The sequence below is a fragment of the Odontesthes bonariensis genome, chromosome 6 (genome assembly GCF_027942865.1).
Source record: "Odontesthes bonariensis isolate fOdoBon6 chromosome 6, fOdoBon6.hap1, whole genome shotgun sequence".
NCBI lineage: Eukaryota > Metazoa > Chordata > Actinopteri > Atheriniformes > Atherinopsidae > Odontesthes > Odontesthes bonariensis.
Window position 1 is genome coordinate 25,327,709 of NC_134511.1, and position 15,683 is coordinate 25,343,391.

Below are 15,683 nucleotides of genomic sequence, written 5' to 3' on the forward strand. Positions count from 1 at the left end.
GAACTGGGAGTATGAAAGTGCTTATGGGACCGGGAGTCAGGAATAAACTGCAACAGAGCAGTATGGGCAACAAGACAAATATAAGTTATTGGTTTTTATTTTAAAAAATGTGTGTCAATAACGTTGCGGTTTAATATGCCCAGAAGAAAAAAGAGCGACAACAACTACCGATAACTATGTTCTTCTCTCGAAAAAACACACACTGCACCGCGGGCTTTAGAAGAAAAAAATGCTGAGCCAGGATGCAGCGGCTCAGTCAGAAGAGCAATGAAATACACGCGAGTCACTATTTGTCCTACTGTAGCCTACTTTGTATTTTTTTTTCATAATCATTTTTCATTTTCTCCCGTTCTAATCCAATGACTCGGGTCGCGGTGCTGATCTCCGCAATTTGAAGCCTTCAGTTCGTATTGATTCAAATTATTATTTTACAGTAGGCCTACAGTAGTTATTTATAAAAAAAAAATAAAGGTTACTACTTCACGGATTTCGCTTATCACGGGTTCTTTTTGGAACGTAACCCCCACGAAAAACGAGGGTTCACTGTATATCCTATATAACTATTCTAACACTATTCTAACCTAATTACGATATATTCTAATGCAGTATAATAATAATAATAGATGATATGACTGATATAATAACTGAACTTAACCACTAACTCTGATACAACCAACGCACACTCTACCTCTCACCAATACCAAACGCCAACTCAAAACCCTCGAAGTGCCGCAAGGTTCAAACCCTTTTTATGCGATAGTGACGCTCAAAATGAATCAGTGACGTGTACACTGAATCCGAGGCCTCGTTTGTCATCAGTCACGTGATTTTTATGGAAACGATACAAGCCTCGAACCAACGCTTCATCTGGCTCGCCCCTTTTTGCTCGACACATGCTCCGAGGCCTCGCTTCAAACGCCACATCACTAGCATATACACAAACATTATCGTACCTAGCTAGCTCTCAGACCTTCATCCCCAGTTCCTGTGGTTTTGCTGCCTTGTCTACACGCTAGTAAGGATTTTTGCTACAATGGCTGGACGGCGTCTCGCATTTAGCTCTCCCGCCTCAACTCCTCTGGTTGAACGCGACCAACTTCCAGCCAGTCCGCAGACCGACCACAAGAAACTGTTGGTGGCCATCAGCGGACTGTCTCGTCAGTAGAGTCGGGTTGCTACTGGCATGAACGAGCAGTTCAGTGCCGTTAACTCCAGGTTGCTGTCCAGAGGCTAACTCCAAGAAAAGAAGACGGGTGCACAATCCTAAGATTGCGGTAAGAATATGTTTGATGACTGCTAGCTAAGCTAAACGTACTATAAAACCACGCCTTTGTTGGTAGCCCAAGCTAAAAGTAGCCTAGTAGCCTTGCAAAAGAACAACAGAAGCAGTGTAAGTTTCTTTATTAAAGTGTATTTTTTGTCTTGTAATTTATAGGAAGCCGTACGCCGACTTCACAACTCGGAGACCAATACTAGGCGCTACGATCCGGAGCAAGGGTAAGATTGAAATAATATGCTTTCATTCTTCTGTATAAGGACATGGACACGTTAATAGATACCGATCTTAACTGTATAATTTGTTTTCACAGGCTAAACTCTCCTCACAACGAGGCCGTCACCTCTTTTTTTGTCCAGATTTACACGATGCTGATAATGACGAAATTGTGTGTAAGTAACTTCTTTTTTTTTTTTACTGGTTCTCCTTCCTTGCTTGATGTTACTGTGACTTACGTTTGATTTTTATTAATTCCACTCTCATTTAATTTTTTTCCAGTGGCCTGTAAGACGTACTTTGAAAGCATACGCCAGAGTTTCCGATATAACCAGCCAGACTTGCAGAGCAGGCGGAAGCTGCGAAGATTTCAGCTCGGAGTAGGTCGAGAAGAAAGAGGGTAAGACTTTTTTGTTGACTATTTTTCAGATGCATTGATAGATGTGTTGTGTCCATACGCAGTGCATAGCACAGTGCTGATTGCCTTTTATTTATTTATTTTTTTTTTTTTACAGCTGTTGGAAGCGAGACAGAGTGTGCTAGCAGCGACCGAGGTGGAACTCTGGAAGTCCGCTACAGTCGACCTGATGTCCGACGAGGAAGACGGCACTGTTGGCGGGGTGTCTGGATGGATAGTTCGTTCTCCCTCCTTCCGTAGCCAGGACCTCTCCGAACTCTGTACTACATTGCAGTCGCGATTGGAGGGGACTCTGAAGTACAGAGCGACATTTCCTATCATGAAGACCTTGGAGAGACTCCTTGTTCATTGCATGATAATTCAGGTTGCTGAGGCTCTTGACCCCCTCCAGTTTACCTACCAGAAACACATAGGAGTGGAAGACACGATTCTGTACATGCTGGCATATGCTTATCTGGATGTGCCTGGTTCATGTGTGAGAATCATGTTCTTTGACTTCTCCAGTGCCTTCAACACCATACAGCCTCCCATACTGAAAGACAAGCTTCTAGGTATGGGTGTGGCCCCCTCCCAGACATCATGGATTATAGACTACATTTACATTTACATTTACATAACGGCCATTTTGCAGACACTTTTATCCAAAGCGACTTACAATAAGTGTTTTCCCACATCGGTAGACAAAAGAACTTCAGGTCACAATCTATTTGTCTGCCAGACCACAGTATGTCAGGATGGGGAAATGTGTTTCTGGAACACTGGAATGCAGTACTGGTGCTCCACAGGGTACTGTTTTGGCTCCTTTTCTTTTCACCCTGTACACATCGGACTTCAGGTACAACTCAGAGTCCTGCCACATACAGAACTATTCTGATGATATGGCTGTTGTGGCCTGTGTGCGCGGTGGACAGGAGAAGGAGTACAGGGACCTTGTGGAGGCCTTTAATGACTGGACCAAAAAGAACTGTTAGCTCCTGAACACTACCACGACCAAAGAGCTGGTGGTGGACTTCAGGAGATCTAAAACTCCATACCAGTCAGTCTGCATTGATGGAGGGGAGATAGAGACTGTTCAGACCTGCAAATACCTGGGGGTGGTGCTGGATAATAAACTGGAGTGGTCTGCCAACATAGACGCAGTGTACAGGAGGGGACAGAGCCGTCTCTTTTTCCTGAGACGGCTCAGGTCCTTCAATGTCTGCAGTGATATGATGTGCATGTTTTATCACACTATCATTGAGAGTGTCCTGTTCTATGCTGTTGTTTGCTGGGGGAGTTGCACTACAGACAAAAACTGTAGGCGTCTGGACAAACTGGTGAAAAAGGCTGGTTCTGTTGTAGGCAGAAGGCTGGACCCTCTCAGTGCTGTGGTGGAGAAACGGATGAGGAGGAAGTTAGATTCTGTTTTGGAGAATAATAAACATCCTCTCCACAGCATCCTGGCAGGGCAGAGGAGCAGCTGTAGTGAGAGGCTCATCTCGCTGTGCTGCGCTGTTCAGAAGACTGCTGAGTTCTTCTCAAATTGATTGATTGATTTTTTTTTTATGTATATTTATTTATTATTAGTAGTAGTATTTTTATTAGAATTGGTATTATTATTGTTGTTGCTAATATACAATCATTGTAAATATTTATAATTTTTTTGAGCTACTTGACTAATTTGAATTTCTCCCATTGAGGGTTGAATAAAGTATTTTTCTATTTCTATTCTTCTATAAAACAGGTCTCTCACCTTTGTAGTATTTTAATTCCTCTGTACACATTTAAATTTACATCTCAGGTCAATTTCAAATTTCAATATGGTTACTGTGTTAATTCTAATGTTCAATGTATGTTATGTTACTGCTACTGGATGCTTGAATTTCCTTCAGGATCAGTAAAGTATCTATCAATTGCCAAAATTAGCAATATCTTCTGAGTGGTACTGCTCCATGCAAAAATACTGTCTCAAATATTTTTATCGTGAAGCAACAGTAAATCTGATTCATACATTTGTTACTTTAAGATTGGACTCCTGTAATTCTTTCTTATTGGGCTGTTCTCTGAAAAGCCTCCAGCTGATCCAAAATGCTGCAGCCAGAGTTCTAACGTGAACTACCACAAGAGATCATATTTCTCCAGTTTTAGCTTCTCTTCATTGGCTCCCTGTTATATTCAGAGTAAAATTTATAATTCTTCTCCCCATTTATAAAAGTCTTAAAGGTAGGGTAGGAGATCCTGGATTTTGAGTCCAGCGAAGCTGCATTTTGAAAATACACAGGTAAAAAGTCCCCACCCTATTCTTCACTTTCCCCCCGAAGGCACGCCTCTAGAGTACATGAACGCGCACGAGCACGAAGGTGCACGAGCGCTGTTCTGATAGCAAGCATCGATCGTTGCCGTATTTAGTATTTAGTATATGATAACTATACGTTTAATAATGCTAGGTGCTAGCCAAGCTGGCTCTAGTTTAGCTTCCTGCCAAGCTTCTGGACGCGTAATTCGTTCGCGGAGCAGGGTACGCGCACAGGGGGAAGGAGGGGGAGGGAGGAGCAGATTGCAGTTTGATAGACGGCATCAGAATCCAATCATTGTTAACGGTCCGTTCAGTGTGATTGGATAGTGTTTTTCCTAGATTGTACGTTCTAGAGGCCACTAAAACTTTTCATATTTGTGTAAAAACTTTTAATTAATTGGTTGCAATGGGGGTGTGAACAGTATTTCAAGCAATATGTAAAAAAATGTTCCAGAAAAAGATCCCCTACCCCACCTTTAATGACCGAGCTCTATCATATCTTAAAGATCTCATGAGATATTTTCCCATATATATTTATATTCGTTTTTTTTTCTGGTCGACTCACATTACCAACACCACATTTAAGCACGAGATGGCAAGATAAATATTTTCCCTTTAGCCACATACTAGCAGCAATTTAAAACACTGTATATATATATATATATATATATATATATATATCCCATATTGTTTATACTGTTATTTTAATTTCCTTAACTATTTTGGTATTTTTTCTTTTTCTTTATCTATTGCAAAATCAAAATTATTTCCCCACTGTGGGACGAATAAAGGTATTCGTAATCATTTTACGTTCAAATACCTTTGAACACGGAGAGAGATATCTGCTTCACCATTAATTAAGACAGGGACTAGATACAAGTTGAAAACATGTATCTGCAATTATTATTTATGTACAGTTTTTGACTTTCTATTAGCATTGATTTCCCATTACAAATGGTTACAATTTCTGTTAATCAAACCACCCCACTATTTGCATTAAATTTAATTAATTAAAATTTAATTTAAATTTATATTTCTTTTCTCATGTGTCTATGCATGAAATCTGCATGCTATCTTTTAACTTATCTAGACTGTTACTTGTTTTTAAATTCATTTAAATCATTTTATTTGTTTTTCTTTATATTCTTTCATGTATTTTAATGCTTCTTCCACTCCCTGGTGCAATGCTTTTATTTTATGTAAAGCACTTTGAATGGTTTTGTACATGAAATGTGCTATATAAATAAATTTGATTTGATTTGAAATTAAAAAAAATCAGAAGCATTGGATGTTTTCCGCTCTTACCAGCTCCGCGAAAAACCTCGGTTGTATGATTTCCCTCTCTTAGTATAAATTTGTTTTACATTTAAATTTGGTCTGGGAGGTCCTGATCGTTTGGTTGCCAATCTATCCTCATTGCTACGCCGACTGAAGGGGATTTCTTTCAATGAAACAATTGAGTTACTCCGTACATTCGAGCATGTGGTGGCTACGCTTGCTATCTTCATGTTACATATGATGTAAGCACGTTGGGGCGAGCCCTCCTTGAATTAACTTGAAGTATACCCTTTGTTATATGAAAGGTTTTACATATTAGGATATAATTTGAAAATAGTGTGTTTCTTACAGTTCATAAAATTAGTTGAATACAACACATGACATAACACACTGGACAAAAACTAATCCAAAATTCAGAAGTAGTGTGTGAATAATTAGGTCAACCCCTAGTGCTTTGGTATGGGTTAGCAGCAAGGTGCTGCTAATCAAATGCATTTGAATAACTTATCATCAGCAAGTGGGAGCACCTCTATAAAAGTAGAAGTTGACCGTCTTTTAAAGGGCCAACCACTCCTATGGTCAATTTAGGATTACCACTTCACCTGACATGCATGTTTTTGGACTGTGGGAGGCAGTCAGAATATCTGGAGAGAACCTACACATGTACAGAGAGAACATGCAAAACTAGGATACACCATATACAGACACTAAAGCTCCTCAAGTCTTATCTCGGAACCTAAGCTCCATGTCATCACTCTTTCACCGTCTTGTCAAGCAACTTTCAAATAAGGGTAACTGGAGCCCCTGAAAAATCCTTAAAATCTGGGGCAGCCATGGCTCAGTGGTTTGAGTGGGTCGTCCAATAATGGCGGTTCGATGCCACTCAAAAAGATTGGTGAACTGACAGCTGAAGGGGTGTCAGTCCACCTTCTTGCCACGGCCGTGGTGCCCTTGAGCAAGGCACTACCCCCATGCTCCCCTGGCGCTGTGAATGGCTGCCCACCACTCTAGTGTATGACCTTGTGCATTCAACAGGTGCCAACCTGGATGGACCAAAAGCAGAGGAGAAATTTGATGTATGACTGTACATGATAATAAATCTGATCTTAGAAAAAAACAAAAAAGGGAAAGGGCCAAGCAAAACCAATACATTTCTTGGTGTGAGGCAACAGTGCTAACAATATCGCAATATCAATATCTATTGTGGAAACCATGAGATATTTAGTCACTCCATCTGAGTTACTTTCTTTAGTGACTGATAATGACTCTGGACCTCTACTAAAATTTGTCACATTTTTCCCCTTGCAGTGATATGAAAGTTGACCTTCGAGAATCCCCATCATGCCTGCTAAGAATCTTCACGGGGATTATGTTCAGTTATGCACACCGTTTGTTGTATTCTACTGGAGCAAATTACTGTGGGAGGTTGAGATGGATGGCATCCCAATCACTTTGGTATCACTGTCCTAAAAGCACTGACCTCTCACACACATTCAGCATCATAACTCATCCTAACATGAAATATTTCATTTTGCATTACCCTTTTCACCCTCTAATGGCCCTTTCCCAAGACACCGTTTGACATGAATACAGATATCTCTAAAACTAAAGCAAAAACCTTTTTGAATTACCATTATTGACTAAGATTAAATTAAGTGATCATCTAATGGGTAATGGAATGGTAATGGTAAATTGTCAAGATAAGGTGAGGGCTTTAAAACATATTTATTGATTCCACAGCTTTGAGGGTGATTTCAGACATGATTAGATATACTTTCTATGCATTGTCATGCATTTCCTTTTGGCATTAAAGAAACAATGTTTTACATCTGCTTAAAAGGAGTTAAACTAATTTCAAATACTTCATGCATTGTCAATTACTTTTTCTAAATTGAAGAATGGCTCTCATGATTTTCAGCAATTGGAAAACAAGTTGGGGATGAAAACAAAAATACAATTCTAACCTGTAAATATCAAAGCCAAAAAAAAAAATACAATTCAAACTGATGAATTGCAAAAAACTTAAGTACAATATACTTTTATAGTTCCTAACTATAGTTAACTGTGACCGTTTGCATTAGGGAATATTGGTTAGGTCAGAAATGACAACAATGAGACATTGGAGTTTAGATTTAAGGTGAGCCTACCATTATACAATACCCATATGAACAATAGTATTAGTATGCAAGTGGTTAATAATACCATCAAGCTAAATATCTGACATTTAGTTAGCCAACTATTTAGACTTCATCATGAGACTACTTCCCTGGATGCCACAACTGGTATTTCAAATTTTAAAAAATAGCCCCTTAAGTTCTGAGGTTAATTCAGTTACAAGATATGTTTAGAAATAGAAAAATACTTTATTCAACAGGTGTATTTAGGAATCAAAAGCAGCACTCTGGAAATCAGGAACAGTTGATGACTTATTTTTACATCAGCAAAACTGGCACTCATTCTAACTCCTCCGAGCTTTTGATTGTTTACCTCAATCACAGGCGCTGAAGAACAAGCTACAACTGGTGGATAGATTTAGAACGGAGCCACACTGATGGAGAGCTGAGAATCACCACCAACATCTGCCTCTTCTCGGTGGTGATGACCCTTTTACATCCAGATTTTTAAACAATATGCTCACACAAAGACCATATACTAAAATTCTTTCCTGCCCACAAACTGGTATTTAAAAATGGAAGAGCGCAGGGTGGGAATGTATGCACCTCAACTATTTTTAAGTCCATGAGCACACATGGTTTTGGAGGAACAAAGAATCTGATATGAAGTAGAGATAAAATAAAGGCAAGAGAATTTAACATAAGACCCAACAATTTCACCAGAATAGTGTGAATAGTATGTTTTTTCTGTTTGTGTCTTTTATTAGTTTTTTTCTTACTAAAATTTAATGAAAAAATACTTTATTTCCAAAGGGAAATTATAAATTTGTAGGTTTTTTTTTGGAAAATTAGTGACATATTGAAGTGGTTAGCATATGTTTTAAGAATTTATTACTAAATGAAGACTTTTGATAGTTGAGGAGGTGGTTGGAGTTAAAGCAAAAATATTCAAGTTAAAATGGCATGCAATTTATATTCACCTGCTGAGTTATTGACTAGTTATTGTCATTGTTTATATAATTTGAGCTTGTCATTATTTGTTTGTTGCAGTCTTACAAGAAATAACTTTTCAAGGGAGGAGCTGAAACAGAATCCTTGTTCTCCTGGAGTTATTTTAGTAGATGTTTAAGCTGACTTGATAGCAAAGCACATAGACCCCTAGCAAGCACCTTGGTGGACATTCACATGGAACATCACACATCTTGTAGGAAAACGGAAAGCAAGCCACATTTCACTTCATCATGGCAGAAAATCAAGGTCAAGGTCATGTTTATCTATAGAGCACTTATTTAACAACCTAGGTTGACCAACGTGCTTTACATGAAAAAAAAAAATAACAATAAAATCCAAAGATAAATTAAATAAAGACAATTTCGGCAAAAGATATACACACGAAGCACAATGACAACTTTCGTCTCACCCAGGACTGAAACCCTGGGAGAAAAGGTGAGTGATAAGAGAGCATTTAAAAATTTCCAGAGATTCTGATGACCGAATATGATATGCAGCTTATATTCCACAGCTTAGGGGCAACCACTGCAAAAGCTTGATAGCCTTTCGTTTTTAGCCTGCATTTAGGTACATCCAGGTATAGTTCATTTGCAGACCTCAGAGCCCTGATTGGTCTGTGAACATGTATTCAGTTCAATTCAGTTTATTTATATAGCGCCATATTACAACGAATTTCGTCTCAAGGCAATTAAATAGTATAGTCCAATTCAAGCCAATTCGAGTTCAATTCATTGTAATCATAATTAATTTCAAAACGATCGAATTCATTCATATAGAGCCAATTCAAAAACAACGTCCTAGCTAAGGAAACCAAGAGATTGCACTGAAACTTGTCTTCAGTCCAATCTCCCATCCTGAGCGTGCCTGAGGAACAACTGTGGAAAGGAACAACTCTGTGGAGGGGGCGTGGTGCATCAGCTGCAGGAGAGAGGTGTGGAAGGGGCTCAGGGAAGCAGCATCAGGTGAGTGATTAGTGCACCAGAAACAAATTGTCTAATCACTCTCCCTTTTTAAAAACAGTAGCGAGCTGGACCTGGAGGGGAAGAAAGGACCAGGAGCATGTGGAGTCAGACACAGGAGCGGGAAGACTCCACATGAGCAGTATAAACGTGTCTAAAATAAAGATAATTGAGACTGATAAAGAAAGGCTCTCTGTGTTTAATAGCTGACGAAACCCACGGTGGCACAGAACTGCCACAAACTCCCTCTGGCAGAACCAGACTCAGGAAGGGTGGCCATCCGCGTCCACCAGCTGGTGTTTGAGAAGACAGAAAAGAGGGGACAACAAACACTGTAACACCATTCAAAGGATACCTGTTGGAACAGGGAAACACGAGTTAAGGACCACAATCATGTCACATGTACACTGTAAACCTGAATAAGTTCAGAAAACTCAATTTTTCTCGTAACTGATTACATAACAACTTTTAAGTTATCCTGATAAATTTTTTGAGTTACACTATACTTTAAAAATACTTGTTCAGTTGACTTGATTTATATTCTTAGTGCAATATATATATATTTTAATTTCCTTAACTTAATATTTATGTCTTCTTCATACTTAGATGATTTGATTGAATATACTTGTAAAAACTAAATTACATGGACTTGAAAAAATTCACTGAACACAATGTATATTATATCAATAGTATCTACTCAAAATATTACACCTTATGAACTTATATAAAATATAAAGTATTTAAAAAAATATTATTTATTTTAATAAAATATATAAAAAAAGAAAATATTTACCATTTGCCAACTTAAAATGTACAAGACGCCCTGTTTTCAGAGAGCTGTGTTTTCTGAGAGGTTCTGCCCCCCAAAGACATGCCAAAAAAAGAAACTGTGCAAATTCATGTAACTGTAAAACTGTAACCATATATGTATGATTGTGCAAGAGAAACATCATCCATACAATAAAAGGTTCTTGACTAAAGTGTTCCTGTCAGAATTCCAATTTATTATGGTATAAAACAGCACCTTAAAACCAGCCTCTTAAAAAAGGCATTAAGAACTGTTAAATTTAAAAAAATAAATAAATCTTTTCAGAACAATATATCAGGCTTAGTAAAACTGTGAAATGTCAAATAACATTTAAGTGCAACACCTGGTGTCAAACTTTTTTTTTTTTTTTTACAAATATATATTTTAGCAGCCCATTTTGAATCATTGGGGATGAACAAACTTCCCCTTTTCATCACTGTATTTTCTCAAATAATAATAAAAAAAAATATCTTATAAAAGTAGCAGCATAGACATCTAAATCTGTGCAAATGAGGAAAATGAGAAACATACCTAAAACAGAATAAAATACAATAAATAAAAGAAAATATAATATAAATAAAAAAACTGAATTGCCATTAAAAATGAGGGCATACTGATCAATGAGGTCAAGGAGGCAGTACAATAAAATAAACAAAAAAATGTACCTCTCATTCTAAAATTATAAAAAGCCCACTAGGCATACGCAAAAGTGCTTGCTGAAAGTGAAAACCAATCCTATAGATCATTAGCAGGGCGATCAACATTTAAAAAAAAAAAAAGAAAAATCACTCATTAGGTTGTAGAAACTTAAAGTGGCCCCGTGAAGTAAAAGTTTTCCTCACTTCACGTAATATATACGTATTGTGTCGGGTTTGGGTGGGGTGGTAGGACACGGATGTGGACTCAGAGGTAAAAAGCAAACAGGGTTTTATTTCACAAAAACAAAGTTCAAACAAAGGGATGAGGCTGAGCCGGATGACAAAAAACCTAAACTGTGGAATAAAAACTTGAGATAAAACCAAAACAAAAGACTTGACGTAACATGGAAAAAACACTTAACTTTGACGTGGGGCCATGGCATGGCACGAGGGATATTGACGGGTAAGGAGGGTAAAGATCCGACAAAGAAACAGGGGAGCCTGGAAACTAAATAGGGACTGAGTGATAGGTGAGTGATTGCAGCTGGGGGGGACAACACAGGTTAAGTGAGTGAAACTAATGAGCTGGTAAGTGAAGTGAGGGGAAAAGCAAATGGCAAAACATGAACCCAAGACATAAAACCTAAAACATGATCAAAAATAAAACTAAAAACACGGGGAAAATCCCATGGGCGTGACATATTGCTGTAGAAATATGATACTGGAGTGGAGCATGAGGAGGCAGATTGAAGCCTAAGTAACTTTAAATATCATAGAAACAGAGATAGAGGCTCGCTGAAGAAAACCTAAGGAGTACTGAAAAGAGCAACGTGAGCTAGAGTCAAGCCAAGCACAGAGAGATCAGTCACTGTGTGTGTGCGAGTGAAGCATAGCTCTGGCTGCAGATGTGTAGGCTGTGTGTGACTGGCAGATACTCGTCTGAAACCCCAATACTTACGTTACAGGTTTTGAAGAATTCAGTGTCATCGTCCCGGAGATACACTGGAAGTGCATGAAGAGCCAGACTGTGTCGCATGTTGATGTCATGTTCTTACTAGATTGAGAACAAAGAAAAAATCTTTATAGAAATATTTTGCCAGCATGCCCAGTCCATATCACTGGTATAACAATGTAATGCTTTAGTTATGTTAAAAATAGTAATCTATCTATGATTCAGCAGGATGACTGACTATCAAGGCATATGTAATCTGTAATGATAACACATTATATGATCAGCATTGTCCCCACGGAAAACTAGAACATAAACTTATCTCCAAGTCATAAATTCTCAGCATCTCTCGCAGTGCTTCTGCTCCCTTTCCAGTCATTGAGGACTTCTGTCGATACAGTGCAACTACTTTTGGTGTGTATCGGTCAAGTTCACAGTAAAACCGTTTGCGTAGATTCTGGTTTGTAATGCGATGGAACTCTGCAAACACCTGTACACATATGAATATTTAGGTATAAAAACAATGTGGAGTTGTCAGATATTTTCTACATGAAATGTTAAATATCAATAACTTTTATTAACTACTATATATTTACCTGTGACTGCATTCGCAAGGCCGGCCAGTTCTTCAGGAATTCCCGAACCCGTGGACTTCCTTGAACAATGTGTTGGCGGCGTAGAGCAAAGGTTGTCTGCATAAGCTTTTCTATCAGTATCTGGTCTCTCTCAGTCTTTTCAGTCTTTTGTATGATTTGTGCTCTCATTTCCTCCAAGGTTGCCTCATTCTCACCTCAGCTCTTCTGGCTCTTTTGATGTTGGAATGAGGATGATCATTTTCAGGGTTGGTTCGGCTCCTCTTGCCTGCATTGATGGAGACTTCTGCACAACCAGATCTGGCCAACTTAGTGCGAAAATTCCCCATCTTGAACTTCAAGGCCACCTTCCATCCATACCATCCATACTCACTCCCATGTTCTTGGAGGCATGGATGAGCTGCTACTAGAGCTTCAGCAGCCATACCCACTTCCCTGTCATGTGGATATGGCTTGAAGCTGTACATTGTTTCAGCCATGTTTTCCAGGATATTGTGTTTTTGGGAAAGTCTTCCCAGAACTTTCAAAGGCAGCATTTCCCTATGCACATACATGCTCAACTTCAAAAGAAAAAGTTGGCACAGGGAAACAATCTGGCCAATTTTTCTGACGCTGTCTTAAAGGTACATGTGGAAGTATGTCTGTGTCGGAGCTCCATTGGAGGATACATCACTTTCAGATCTCATCACTTTCAGTGTTCCTTTTTCAGGGAGTTCCTGAATATCCGTAAGAACACTGAGCTGTCCATCAAAATCAGGATCTTCATATTGAAGGGTAAAGTTACAGTGCAGCCTTGGCTTAAACTTCTCTTGCATTATATTCTTGAGCTCTTCTACTTACTGTGGTCGCTCGGTTAGAATGAGCTTCATGTCAAGATCTGTTGCAACACATACACGGAGCACAAATTCTGCAGAACCACGTGTTGATATACTTCAACAAAAAAAAAGTCTAATAAAACATTAACTTCCACATATGCAGCAACTGCTTTTATTTAAACATTTCTCCGATATTTGAAACAAGTTGTCCTCTGCACATTTTTCAAGGCAAAGAACGACTCTTTCCACAGCCCTTAACGTTACGTTGTTGATAGTAACGAAGTAACGTTAGCGACCTGGGCCCAGTAGCGACACTGCCGATAATTACAAAGTAAGCTTTAGTTTAAACCAGTTGGAAATATGTCAGTATCGTAGCATGTAACTTCATTACACACATTCACAGCGTCTAACAAAAGATAACTACCGGTATATGTATTGAACTTTTGCTGAACTTTTGTAATGTTACGTTACTCAACTTCGCACGAGAAACTTTCAAATCCTGAAGTCGGGGTGCCTCGGAACACAAAACACAGATAAAAGACAATTTTGCAACATTGTTTTTGCAAAAATGTTGTGCAGGTTTGATGAAAATGAATGTTTTTCCTTCTTTCTTCGCTCAGTTGCATCCCTCGCTAAGGTTCAGCCATCTTGAATTTTCTTGATGCGTGCCCTGAACAGTTGGATGTAGTGACGTCAGACGTCCCGTCCCCTCATGTACGCCTGTTAACTAAGACGTTTCAAGTAAAGTGACAGTGTTTACTTAGACATACAAAGCCCTGTGAAATCAAAACGATATTAATTGTTAAGAATACTTAATGTGCACAGAGGCAGATGTAGGTGGTGATTCTCAGCTCTCCATCAGTGTGGCTCTGCTCTAAATCTATCCACCAGTTGTAGCCCATTGCTCTTGTAACTCCGGTTCTCTGTATACATATATATGTATCCAGTATGTATGAAACGTGAGGGTTTGATAGGTGGTAGATAGTCATTCTTAATGCTAATAAACAGCAGAATCGATTATCGATTATTCATTCTGCAGCACTTTACTCTTCTTCTGCACATTTTATCAGTCTCCTCACATTTCCTTGTTCTTCAGCGCCTGTGATTGAGGTAAACAATCAAAAGCTCGGAGGAGTTAGAATGAAAACCTATAGATAGTTTTATAGATAAGTACAGCTGAGTATCATCAGCATTGCAATGGAAATTTATGCCATACTGTCTGATAATGTTACCTAATGGAAGCATGTATAAAGTAAAAAGAATCGGTCCAAGCACAGAAACCTGAGGAACTCCATGACTTACTCTGCTGTGTGAGGAATGTTCTTCATTTACAAGAACAAACTGAAATTTATCAGATAAATATGACTTAAACCAGCCTAAGGCAGTTCCTTTAATCCCAATAACATGTTCAAGTCTCTTTAATAAGATACTGTGCTCGACCGTATCAAATGCAGTACTGAGATCCAACAGGACAAGCACAGACACAAGTCCGCTATCAGAGGCTAAGATGAGATCATTGGTAACTTTCAGCAGTGCTGTTTCTGTGCTATGATGCACTCTGAATCCTGACTGAAACTCTTCAAACAGATTATTTCTGTGGAAATGATCACAAAGTTGAGCTGCAAATATTTTTTCAAGAACTTTAGACATAAAAAGGAGATTGGATATAGGTCTATAACAGCCGCGACCGCTGTATTTGGGCAGGATGGGCAGAGCCCCGCCTTCCACACCCCCAACCTTTCTTTTATAGATAAAATATAGATAATTATAAATTATAGATAAAATATTTATTTCAACTTCAATCACAGTGGGAATCGTATTAAACCATATTGTGGCTTGTGATGGACTTTGCGAGTGGAATTTGTTTTTATTTTCGCTGAAATATAGCCCACCTCCAGTGTGGCTGCTTAACGTTAGATCTATGGCCACTGGCCTCAGCTAAGCCCGGCCCCGCCGCCCCTTCTTAGAACTCTCGAGCACATTCTACCAATCAGAATCACTGTAGGCCCCTACGTAGCATAATATCATGTTACATTTAGCGCGCCTGTATAGATGCTATTGTGGCAGGTGTATGATCTGCCCTGGACATGGAAAGGACTCAAAGGGTTTAAGAAATATATTACTCCGCCCATCTAGCCAGTGGGAACTTCAGTGCCGCCAAATTCCCCTACAAACTTATATAAAACGGATAACTATGTCAGATTTGATGAAGGATATTGGCTGTTTTATCCGGATTCACGTTTGTGGTAGGTAAAGATTTTACTTTATAGTTGCTATCTTACAAAGTTTAAGTGATTGTGAACGAAGTCTTTGCAAAATGGGAAACTGGGAGT

At 38.8% G+C, this 15,683-nt stretch overlaps 1 long non-coding RNA gene across 1 annotated transcript; it reads left to right on the plus strand.

Annotated features, from left to right (window-relative positions):
- Positions 1 to 1,155: 1,155 nt before the first annotated feature.
- LOC142382938 (uncharacterized) lies at positions 1,156 to 1,671 on the plus strand. Its single transcript, XR_012769971.1, has 3 exons — positions 1,156 to 1,274; positions 1,436 to 1,497; positions 1,590 to 1,671. It is a non-coding gene; the product is annotated as an uncharacterized LOC142382938 (long non-coding RNA).
- Positions 1,672 to 15,683: the final 14,012 nt, after the last annotated feature.